Raw genomic sequence first — 12,567 nt, forward strand, 5'->3', positions numbered from 1 at the left:
GCCTAAATTAGGAACCTGGTTAACTCTGCCCGTATAGTTTCCTACTTTTTACTTTTAGTAACCTAAATGTAACCCCTGGGTGGGATGGATCCTTTAACTGGCACCCAGGGGCACACACAAAGAATTAGAGATGGACCATTTCTGCTTTAAACACCTCCAGTCTCTATATACCTCGCCCATGCTTCACAGCCAGCTTTAATATCAGAGGCTAGGCTCTTATACCCTGCTTCTCTGCAGTCAAAGACCTGTCTCCATCCTTTGGTTCACAGCATTGCCAATTTCCACTGCCTGTGCATCGAATAAACACTCAGGAGAAGAATGGTGGTTTCAATCTTCTTTATTGATAGTTTGATCAGATAACTGAATAATATTTACATATCACTTATTCAGTTGATTAGCAGCAATAAATAGTGAGACAGCAGCTAGAAAGAATAAACTTGTGACTTCACATCTTCTAGCAAAGTCCCTTAATCATTTTGGAAGCGCTCCATATTTACATTGAAATTTCTTCTTCTCCCACTTACTCAGTTTCCTCAGATTATATGTAAATTGAATTTACTTCAAACTTTCTTTACCTCTTAATTTAATTCTTAAATCTTCCCACAGAAAGTGGCTAGACAGTGTTCAGTTCCAATATTTAATGAGAATTTAGGGGGTCATTTTCTAACGGGATCACACGCGAAAAGGGACTTTTCGTGTGTGATACCTAGATCAGGGCGGAGTCGGAGCAAAGATTAGGGGTGTGCATTTGGTCCCTATGAATTGGCAATCCACAACGGATGTGGCCATATTCGTTGTATTCGTGGGGAAGCGAAACGTATCGCAATTCCCCACGAATACACGAATCTTTGCCGAATTATTTGGCACCTAAAGAAACCAATTTAAACTAACCCCACACCTTCCTGACCCCCCCAAAGACTTACCAAAACTCCCTGGTGGTTCAGAGGGGGCCCCGGGAGCCATCCCCTGCACTCACACCCTCAGTCCCGGTTTCAAAATGGTGCTGATAGCCTTTGACCTACTATGTCACAGGGGCTACCGGTGCCATTGGTCAGCCCCTGTCACATGGCCATTGGCACCATCTTGTGCTCCTACCATGTGACAGGGGCTGACCAATAGCACTGCTAGCCCCTGTGACATAGTATGGGCAAAGGCTATTGGTGCCATTTTGATTACTGGCAGCCGACGGTCCGAGTGCAGGAGGTCGCTCCCGGACCCCTGCTGGACCACCAGGGACTTTTGGCAAGTCTTGGGGGACCGTCCTGACCCCCACAAGACTTGCCAAAAGTCCAGCGGGGGTCCGGGAGCGACCTCCTGCACTCCGGCCTTTGGATGCCAGTACTCAAAATGGCGCTGATCGCCTTTGCCCTCACTATGTCACAGGGGCTGACGGTATATTGGTCAGCCTCTGTCACATGGTAGGAGTACAAGATGGCGCTGATGGCCATGTGACAGGGAGATGACCATGGCACCGGTAGCCCCTGTGACATAGTAGGTCAAAGGCTATCGGCGCCACTTTGAAACCAGCACCGAGGGTGTGAAGTCAGGGGACGGCTCCCAGACCCCCTGCTGGACCACCAGGGAGTTTTGGTAAGTCTTGGGGGGTCAGGAAGGTGGGGGGTTGTAGTTAATTTAATTTTAGCGGGGGAATGAATCAAAATGGATGTATTAACGAATTGGGGCGCCATACGGCCAAATGCAACGTATCCGCCCCCCTGACGAATCCAAATCCTGAATGCAACATATGGTGTCCTTCTGCACATCCCTAGCGGAGATCACACTGGAAGGGGAGGAGTCAGGGCGGCATCAGGGCGGACTCCGCGATGAATTTGCTGACGGCGAAAGGTAAGAATCCTTATCGCTGCCAGTAGCACCCGATAGCACCACCTTTCACTGTGGTGCTATTGTGTGTGAAAGCCGGCAGCGATCGCACCGCTGTGGTGCGATCGCTGCCAGATTTCGCAGGCCCGCTCCCTGCTTCGCCTCCCTGCCCCCCGGTACCACGCGATTCACTATTCTGCGAGAATAGTGAATCCAGGCCTTAGTCCTAGATTTAATAACTTCCAAGAAATCTTTTGGACATCTTTTAACTCCTCAGTCAGCACCAGAAGGGCACCTAACTCTCTCTTAATTCTGTTAACTCTGTAGGCAGTGCCTGGTGCCCACTTCTCACTCCCTTGTGAAAAACTTCTCTAAATTGCAACAAAATTCTTATTACCTTTATGTTATATCTTCTTTGTTTCTCCTGGTAGTACACTTTATGGGATCCCTTGCTTTAGATAGAATTTGTAATACCTCAGTATCATTCTAGATGATTCCAAAGGTTTGATATACTGACTCCCAGATACCATGGGTTATCAGCTCCAAGTGAACAAAATGTTATAATAAACACAAAAAGGGGAAACAAAATAAAGTAAAAAGCAGGAAAGGTGGAATAAAACTTCTATACCTCCAAACAGAGGAGTGCAAAAAGTTAATGCAAAAATAAAATTCCTCTGCATTGGGTCACTAGATAACTTAAATCCTCTGGAGGAGAGACAAACGACTGCCAGAATATTCCTTACACAAGATCTAACCTGACACAGCAGATGCTCCAATCCACTAGGAAGGGGTTTAAAGGCTTCCACAGGGAACTCTCAAAAATGTGCTTAAAAGAGTCCAAAAAAAGCTTAAAAGCTGGATAGATGAATCAGTGGAGGCTGGTTCCTAAATGGGAAAACTTCATTTAGGAAATGATTAGAAATTAGGAAAAATTAAAGCAAGAGACAGGGAACAACCTGTTAACTTAAGTTCTAAACAAAATTCCATGGGGATAGCAGATGCGTTGGGATGATAAACAGCTAGGACACACTATCTTGCATAGGCTCGGCGGCGCAAGCAAGCCCTGGGATGCGCGTAAGTCCCGGGGCTTTCCTGGGGGGCGTGTCAGGGGTGTGTAGGGGCGTGTCGCAGCGGCGTGTCACCCGGGGGCGTTTTGGGGGCAGGCCGCGGGCATGGTTCCGGCCCAGGGGTGTTCCGAGGGATGTGGCCGCGGCCTCCGGACCGGAACATGGTGCACCGGCAGCCGGCCCATGCGCGCGAGTTACGCCTGCCTCAAGCAGGCGTAACTTCTGGTATAAAGATAGCGGGGGTTAGATAGGGCTGGGGGGGGGGGGGGGTGGGTTAGGTAGGGGAAGGTGGGAGGAGGCAGAGGGAACGGAGGCCGGCTGCGTGGCTCGGCGCGCGCAAGCTGCCGATTTTGCTCAGCCTTGCGTGTGCCGATCCCGGATTTTAGCGGCTACGCGCGTATCTATTAAAATCCCACGTATTCTTGTTGCGCCTGGTGCGCGAACAAAAGTACGCATGTGCATAAATTTGTAAAATCTACCCCTATCTGCATATGGAGTAGCAAAACCCAAACCTCTCTCAATTGTTTCCTATTGAACCTCCCCAGATTAATGGTACACTCCTTTAGTAAGGGGAAATCAAAGGTCCCTTACATAAATTTAGGTGTCTAGTGAAAATAAGCTTGTAAATTTAGATGTGAAGTCCTAGTCAATTTTCAAAGGGGCCAATATAGATGCCTAGCAGAAGGATTTGATAGAGGAGTACAACAGAGGATAGAGGAAAGGAGGAAAGGAAAAGAGGAAGAGAGAGAAAAAACTGAGAGAGGCAGAGGGAACTGTTAGAGATTTGTGGCACATCAGAATTTGTTTAGATAAGAGAATGTCTTCTTAAAAAACAAACAAACAAGCCGGGGGGGGGGGGGGGGGGGGGGGTGTGTGTGTGTGTGTCTTTTTTGCAACAACAGTATAACAGAACTGATTTTACAAACTGAGGTAAAATGGAGCTGTAAGCAACTAACAATTCAACTCACACAAAAACAAGTAAGTACCCATATAGAGCAATATGGAAGCTCCAGCAGCTAAGAACAGTTTAGCTAATAGAATTGTGACTTGAAATGCATTTCCAACACTCTTCCGCTTGCATCAATGGCACTTGGTATGGTAACCTTTTTTTAATGAGTCCAAATTCTTGCATACAGAGTTGATTTTTATTCTTAAATTACTTGGTTATTATATCAGCAATCATCTCACCTGTTGGGAAATAGCTCAGTTGACGTTTTCCCTGTTTCATGTTATCTCTTATGAATAAATATTTAACATTGATATGTTTTATCTGCTGATGTTTAGTTGTACTCTCCAGCAGTTTCATTGCAGATTGACTGTCAGTTTTTATGTTAACTGGGTTTTAACAGTATTTGTTAAATCCATGTTTTTCCAGAATTTTAGTTGCCCGCATTTTTAATTTGATAGTTTCTCATAGAGTGATGTATTCAGCTTCCTAAGTAGATATTAATCACACCATCTGTTGATTAACAGCTTTCCAGCTAATTGCTGCTTGCGGTAGCTTGTATACATAACCTCCTGTAGATCTACCATCTCATCCAAGAGTTCCAACTTGCATCTGACTAACCAATTATTCTTTCTCCAAAAGCTTCATAACACAAAATATTATCTTTTGTTCCTTGAAAATATCCAAGAATACATTTGGCCATCTTCCAGTTTTCAGTCATATAGCAAGTATTAAAATGGCTCAAATAATGAATTGCAAATATAATAATCTGGTCTTGTTACCTTTACAAAATACATCAAACTTCCATTAAGACTTTGGCATGGAACATGCCTTGTGGATCTTCACTTTTTATGGTTTAGCTCAATGGGTGTTGATGCTGGTTTGCAGTTACTCAAGCTAAATTTTTAGGATTTCTTCAATATAATTCTTTTGAGTTATTGACAAATGTTTTAGTCTGCATTTCTATCAGCTTGGCTCTCTAAATCTTTTAGTTCAATCTTGGTGTTGCGGTCCTGGTCGCAAGGTTCGCGACCGGGTCCTTACCTCCTCTTTACCCAGGGAGCCGGCGACAGGGTCCGGAGTCCGTCAGGCCTACTAGGGCCTCTCCGCGGTGGCATCTCCACGAGGGAGACGCCGCCGAGCTCTGATTCTTGGCTCCGCCCCCGATAGGCACACGTGCGAGGGGGAGTCTTTTAAAGGGACTTTGGTGTGAAACCGCGGCCAGTCCCCGGAGATAACATCAGACGCCGGCAAGGATTTAAACCCAGCGTCTGACTGAAGATCTTTGCCTTGCAACGAGGTTCACTCCATGTGAGTAGCTAGTTGCTGTTCTTGCTTCTTCTCAACCCTGCCTCCGTTCCTGCTCCTGATCTGGCTCCTGTTCCTGGTCTAGTTGCTTTCCTGCTCCAGCTGCCGCTCCTGATCCTGCTTCCACTCCAGTTCCAGTTCCACTCTTGCTCCAGCTTCCACTCCTGCTTCAGTTCTCTGCTCCAGGTTCCAGCCTTGCCTCACCTTCGGATTGCCTTCCTGGTTCTTGACTCTGATTCATCTCTCTGTGCTCCTTGTTTGCCGCCTGCCCAGTACTTAGACCGTCTTCATGCTGCTGACTGTCGCCCCGAGGGAATCCACCTAAGTCCCAGCGGTCCGGGTCCTCACGGACTCCTCCTGGGGGGACCTCGGGCTTCCAGGGTGAAGTATCTGTTGGTCTCCTGGTTCCGAGCCGCCTCCCGGCCTTCCCTTCACAGTGGAATCCTTCTGACCATCCATCTCTTCTCCGCACGGCCGGCCCAAGGGTCCACCACTCTGGTCACAGCACTTGGTCTCCAGAAAAGTCTTTACTCCTTGTAGAAACTTGTCACTTGACATACCTATTAGCATGTCATCTACATAAATAGCTAGTAGAGCATATTTTTCACTTTGTTACAGTTTATAGATGTATCGATCTGATTCTGTTTGTTGATAACTTTTATTGCATAGTATTTGGTTAAATTTCATGTACCATGTATGATATGATTGTTTTAATTCATACATTGCCTTTTTGAGCTTACAAACTCTTGTCATATTTTCCTCTTTGTCAGTCCCTGGAGGTTGCTCCATGTAGACATCTTGTAGTTCTCCATAAAGATACACGGTGTTTTCACATCAAATTGTTGTGTAATTACATTTTCTTCATTTTCAAAAGCCAATAATATTCTAACAGCTGCCATTTTCTTTACTGGTGAATATGTTTCCATATCATTGATGTTAGCTAACTTCACATCATCTTTAGGACTTCACTTTTAATTAAACTTTAATTTAAAAATTCATTTTGATCTAATAATTTTCATGACTTTCTTGGCAATTTTACCTACATTTTATCTTGTTGTGAGATGAAAGTTCATCAGCGATAGCCTAAATCCACTTACCATGCTGGTCAATCTTTATCTCATCTTCAGCGCGTGTTCAGACCGATTTTAAAATGAGCACGCATGAGCCCATACATGTGTGTAGAATCGAGTGAGCAGAGATACGCTGCAATTTTAAATTGTGTGCACACTTTCATGCATATGTTTTAAATTACACCCAATGCATATGTGGGTGGATTTTAAAAGCCCTGCTCGCGTAAATCCGGGCGGATTTACGCGAGCAGGGCACTTGCGCGCCGGTGAGGGGAGGGCGAAAGAAAGTTCCGATTTCGGAGCGGCCTCGGAGGGAACAGAGGCAGGCTGCGCAGCTTGGTGCGCGCAGGCTGCCCAAAATCGGCAGCCTTGCGCGTGCCTATCCAGGATTTTATAAGATACGCGTGGCTATGCGCGTATCTTATAAAATCCAGCGTACTTTTGTTTGCGCCTGCTGCGCGAACAAAAGTACGCGATCGCGCTTTTTAAAAAAATCTACCCCTTAAGGAGGTGCCCAATCTTAAGAGATTGCTTGAGAAAACGTACTGCATGTACATTTCCTAGGAGTTTGCCGGCTTTTATGCGCATATGCAGGTGGATTTTAAAACATGTTTGCGGGAGGGACAACCCAGGGTTTCCAATGAGACCACCCGTTAATATCGAGGTCTTCAAGACCCCTCTGGTTCTTCATCCTGTATGTCCTGCAGTTGACTCAGACCCATCACCCATCCTGTAAGCCCTAAAATTCGAGATCTACAAAATTGCTCCTCATCTGGAGCAGCAGTAAAATTACGCTGATAACAAGCGGACGTGAGCCGCAGTCTCCGGTTTTAAAATACAGAGTTATGTGTGTAACTGTTGGCACTGCACCACAATGCCCATGCTCTGCCCATGCACCTACCCTTCTCTGCCCTCTTATTTTTGATGAATCCATGAGAATATACACGTGTCCTTCATAGCTTTTAAAAATCCGCATTGCTCATGTGTGGCCCACATACGCAAGTATATGGGCATTTTTGCACGAGCAACGCTTTTAAAATCGACCTCTTTGATCCTTTCACTTTATTATATACCCTGTTGAAAAAATACTTTGTCTTTGGTTTAAGTACTAGTTTGTCAGGGGTGTCAGATTATTCATTGAATGACATAGTTCCTGCTTGTCTGGTTGTTTCTCTTTTTAGCATGGATGATATTTCACCATGTGTTTCTGCCATAGGTGATGGAAGTTCATGTGATGACTTTGTCTCATCAACTAACTTTTTATCACCTCAGTATTTCATCAATCTGATAATCTTCTCATCTTTTGGGAAATAAGTGACTTGATCATATTTCCGTACAGTATCACCTCCATTTTTTAGAATTTCAACTCCTTTTCATGATTCAAAAAACATTGCATCTCTGCTTGTCAGAATCTTCTTCATTTTGGGATTATACAAGAAATATCCTTTCTTGTTTGTGCAATAACCAACAAAGTGCCCAATTTATTAAGCATTTTCCCATAGACGCAAAGGAGAAAATATTTAGGCCCCAAATAGGCCCCATAGTTTGTAGTTTTGCTCTTAGCATCTAATACAGATGTGCATGCATTTGAAATAAATGCACAAAATGTGACGAATAAGGGCAGTTTGTTTCTTTCAGGGGACCCCAAAATGAATCGCTTGTCGAATAAAACTAATTCTTACTTGTTGCATTCATTTTAAATGAATGCATTGGGCCTAGGCCTAGGCTCAAGGCCTTGTCTAGTGCCTAAGCCAAGGCCCAAAGCAAGAGCTGTGGCCTACGCCTGAGTACGACGCTGGTGCCGAGACCTAGGCCTGAAACTGAGGCCCAGCCTAGGCCATATACTGAGGCCTAAGCACAATGATAATGTTCTGGCCTAAGCCCAGGCCAATGTTGGAACCTTGGTCTCAACTTGAGACCCCCCCAAACAATCATTTACTTGATCCAACTCTGGCATAACCCGCAAGCTGACTGTGGCATCTGGGCTTGGCCTTGGCTTCTGGCCTAGGTTTGGCCCATGGCCCTGGCATCAGGGCCTGGACTCCAGGCCAAGCGGTGGTGTTGAGCCTGGGCCCGGATTCCAGTCTAGGCTGAGGCATTGGCCTTGCATAGGCCGAGGCCTTAGTGACTTACTGTGACCTCGGACTATGCAAGGCTGAGGCTTCGGCCTGGGCCTAGATCTCACCGGCAGATCCCCAGTGGACCAGATAAGTGGGGGCCGGGGATGGATCCTGTCCCTAGCATTTTTCCAGGTGGGAGGCAGGTTGAGAGGCCCCCTTTTCTCTTTGTGTCCATTTTTGTTGTTTTGTTTAACATTTGATTGGTTTTTTTCACACGTATGAAATGATTTTTTTTCCTCACATCCCTAGCATCTAGCTTCTTCCTATATCGCATTGGAATCTAGGCATATACAAGACAACATCCATCCTCTGCAAAGTATTCTGCAGCTTTCCTCTTTCCTGGCCTTACTTCTGCTGAATTTTCTTTCAGTAACGTATTGTTACAACAGTTTTTTACATGAGCCGCACTTTTTAATGCATCAGTACAAAACTTAACTAGTAACCTAGATCTTAATCAGCATTGTTCTTGCTACTTCTAATGATGTTCAGTTTGCATGTTTTGCAGTTCCATTTTGTGATGGTGAATATGGAACTGTCTTCTCATGATGATCTCCAACCTCTTTCATGTAGTTCTCATTCTTAACAGTTATAAACTCTCATGTCGATACAGACTCATTATTGCCTTTTTGATGTTCTGGACCATCCTAGAATTCCTAATAAATTCACCAGGGGTCTTTCTCTTCCCTTTAAGGAACAGTCTACTATTTCAAATTCATAAAGGGCTGTGCCATAAAATTGAATATACCAAATCACTCATTATTCTGGAATAAGTTTACCAACTTCACAGACAAGGACTAGACACTTGAGGACTAGATGTGTCTATGTGTGTTTACTTTCCCTCATTTGCATAAATTTGCAAATAGTGCAAAGGACCATGCTGCATAAAGTATTGGTGGCAGCTCAGGCCCAGACCAAAATGAAGCATACCCTGCAATCATTAATGGGAGAAAGAGCAGCGTTAGCTCCGGCAGCCAATGGGATTCTTCATTCCATAGCCACGGGGCTGGAGAAGAAGGCTACTATTTGTGTTGGGGAGGGGGGATTGTGAGTAAGAACAAGCCAGAGGGGGAGAGAGCATGTGTGTGATTGAGAGTATGTAAGTAACAGAGAGCGTGTTTGTGTAAGTGTGATTGACAGTATGTATGTGATAGAGACAGAGAGCATGTGTGTGATTGAGAGCACAGGACTTGGTGAGAGAGGTAACGGTGGTGGGGCCGCTTGGCAATAGTGATCATAATATGATCAAATTTGATTTAATGACTGGAAGAGGAACAGTGTGCAAATCCACAGGTCTCGAGCTAAACTTTCAAAAGGGAAACTTTGATAAAATGAGAAAAATTGTTAGAAAAAAACTAAAAGGAGCAGCTACAAAAGTAAAAAATGTGCAAGAGGCGTGGTCATTGTTAAAAAATACCATTCTAGAAGCACAGTCCAGATGTATTCCACACATTAAGAAAGGTGGAAAGAAGGCAAAACGATTACCGGCATGGTTAAAAGGAGAGGTGAAAGAAGCTATTTTAGCCAAAAGATCTTCATTCAAAAATTGGAAGAAGGATCCAACAGAAGAAAATAGGATAAAGCATAAACATTGGCAAGTTAAATGTAAAACATTGATAAGACAGGCTAAGAGAGAATTTGAAAAGAAGTTGGCAGTAGAGGCAAAAACTCACAGTAAAAACTTTTTAAAATATATCCGAAGCAGAAAGCCTGTGAGTGAGTCAGTTGGACCGTTAGATGATCGAGGGGTTAAAGGGGCACTTAGAGAAGATAAGGCCATCGTGGATAGATTAAATGATTTCTTTGCTTCGGTGTTTACTGAAGAGGATGTTGGGGAGGTACCCGTAATGGAGAAGGTTTTCATGGGTAATGATTCAGATGGACTGAATCAAATCACGGTGAACCTAGAAGATGTGGTAGGCCTGATTGACAAACTGAAGAGTAGTAAATCACCGGACCGGATGGTATAAACCCCAGGGTTCTGAAGGAACTAAAAAATGAAATTTCAGACCTATTAGTAAAAATTTGTAACTTATCATTAAAATCATCCATTGTACCTGAAGACTGGAGGATAGCAAATGTAACCCCAATATTTAAAAAGGGCTCCAGGGGTGATCCGGGAAACTACAGACCGGTTAGCCTGACTTCAGTGCCAGGAAAAATAGTGGAAAGTGTTCTAAACATCAAAATCACAGAACATATAGAAAGACATGGTTTAATGGAACTAAGTCAGCATGGCTTTACCCAGGGCAAGTCTTGCCTCACAAATCTGCTTCACTTTTTTGAAGGAGTTAATAAACATGTGGATAAAAGTGAACCGGTAGATATAGTATACTTGGATTTTCAGAAGGCGTTTGACAAAGTTCCTCATGAGAGGCTTCTAGGAAAAGTAAAAAGTCATAGGATAGGTGGTGATGTCCTTTCATGGATTGCAAACTGGCTAAAAGACAGGAAACAGAGAGTAGGATTAAATGGACAATTTTCTCAGTGGAAGGGAGTGGACAGTGGAGTACCTCAGGGATCTGTACTGGGACCCTTACTTTTCAATATATTTATAAATGATCTGGAAAGAAATACGAAGAGTGAGATAATCAAATTTGCAGATGACACAAAATTGTTCAGAGTAGTTAAATCACAAGCAGATTGTGATAAATTGCAGGAAGACTTTGTGAGACTGGAAAATTGGGCATCCAAATGGCAGATGAAATTTAATGTGGATAAGTGCAAGGTGATGCATATAGGGAAAAATAACCCATGCTATAATTACACAATGTTGGGTTCCATATTAGGTGCTACAACCCAAGAAAGAGAACTAGGTGTCATAGTGGATAACACATTGAAATCGTTGGTTCAGTGTGTTGCGGCAGTCAAAAAAGCAAACAGAATGTTGGGAATTATTAGAAAGGGAATGGTGAATAAAACGGAAAATGTCATAATGCCTCTGTATCGCTCCATGGTGAGACCGCACCTTGAATACTGTGTACAATTCTGGTCGCCGCATCTCAAAAAAGATATAATTGCGATGGAGAAGGTACAGAGAAGGGCTAACAAAATGATAAGGGGAATGGAACAACTTCCCTACGAGGAAAGACTAAAGAGGTTAGGACTTTTCAGCTTGGAGAAGAGACGACTGAGGGGGGATATGATAAAGGTGTTTAAAATCATGAGAGGTCTAGAATGGGTAGATGTGAATCAGTTATTTACTCTTTCGGATAGTAGAAAGACTAGGGGGCACTCCATGAAGTTAGCATGGGGCACATTTAAAACTAATCGGAGAAAGTTCTTTTTTACTCAACGCACAATTAAACTCTGGAATTTGTTACCAGAGGATGTGGTCAGTGCAGTTAATATAGCTGTGTTTAAAAAAGGATTGGATAAGTTCTTGGAGGAGAAGTCCATTGCCTGCTATTAAGTTCACTTAGAGAATAGCCACTGACATTAGCAATGGTAACATGGAATAGACTTAGTTTTTGGGTACTTACCAGGTTCTTATGGCCTGGACTGGCCACTGTTGGAAACAGGATGCTGGGCTTGATGGACCCTTGGTCTGACCCAGTATGGAATTTTCTTATGTTCTTATGTTCTTGAGAGGGAGCATGTATGTGAGATAGCACGTGTGTCATTGAAAGCATGTGTATATGAGAGAGCATGTGTGTGATTGAGAGAAAGCACGGTTGTGATTGAGATTATGTGTGTAACTGAGGGAGCTTGTGTGTGATTGAGAACATGTGTGTAAGTAAGAGACAGCATGTGAGTAAGTAAGAGAGAGAATGGTCAGAGTGGTGATATATTTGTGTGTGTGTGTGTGTGAGGAAGTGACTGTAGGTGTGAGAGAGATAGAGTGACTGGTGTGTAGGTGTGAGAGAGAAAAAGAAAAAGAGAGAAAGAGAGACTAGTCAGGGAGGTGAGTGGTGGGTGTGTGAGGGAGACAGAGACTGGTCAGGGAGGTGACTGGTGTGTGTGAGAGAGAGACTAGTTAGGGAGGTGACTGGTGTGTGAGGGAGAGAGACTGGTCAGGGAGGTGATAGGTGTTTTTGAGAGACAGAGTCTGGTCAGGGAGGTGACTGGTGTGTGAGAGACAGTCTGGTCAGGGAGGTGACTGGTGTGTGAGAGAGACAGAGACTGGTCAGGGAGGTGACTGGTGTGTGAGAGAGAGAGAGACTGGTCAGAGAGGTGACTGGTGTGTGAGGGAGACAGAGACTGGTCAAGGAGGTAACTGGTGTATGTTACAGAGAAAG

Source organism: Rhinatrema bivittatum, chromosome 1 (assembly GCF_901001135.1).
Source record: "Rhinatrema bivittatum chromosome 1, aRhiBiv1.1, whole genome shotgun sequence".
Classification (NCBI taxonomy): domain Eukaryota; kingdom Metazoa; phylum Chordata; class Amphibia; order Gymnophiona; family Rhinatrematidae; genus Rhinatrema; species Rhinatrema bivittatum.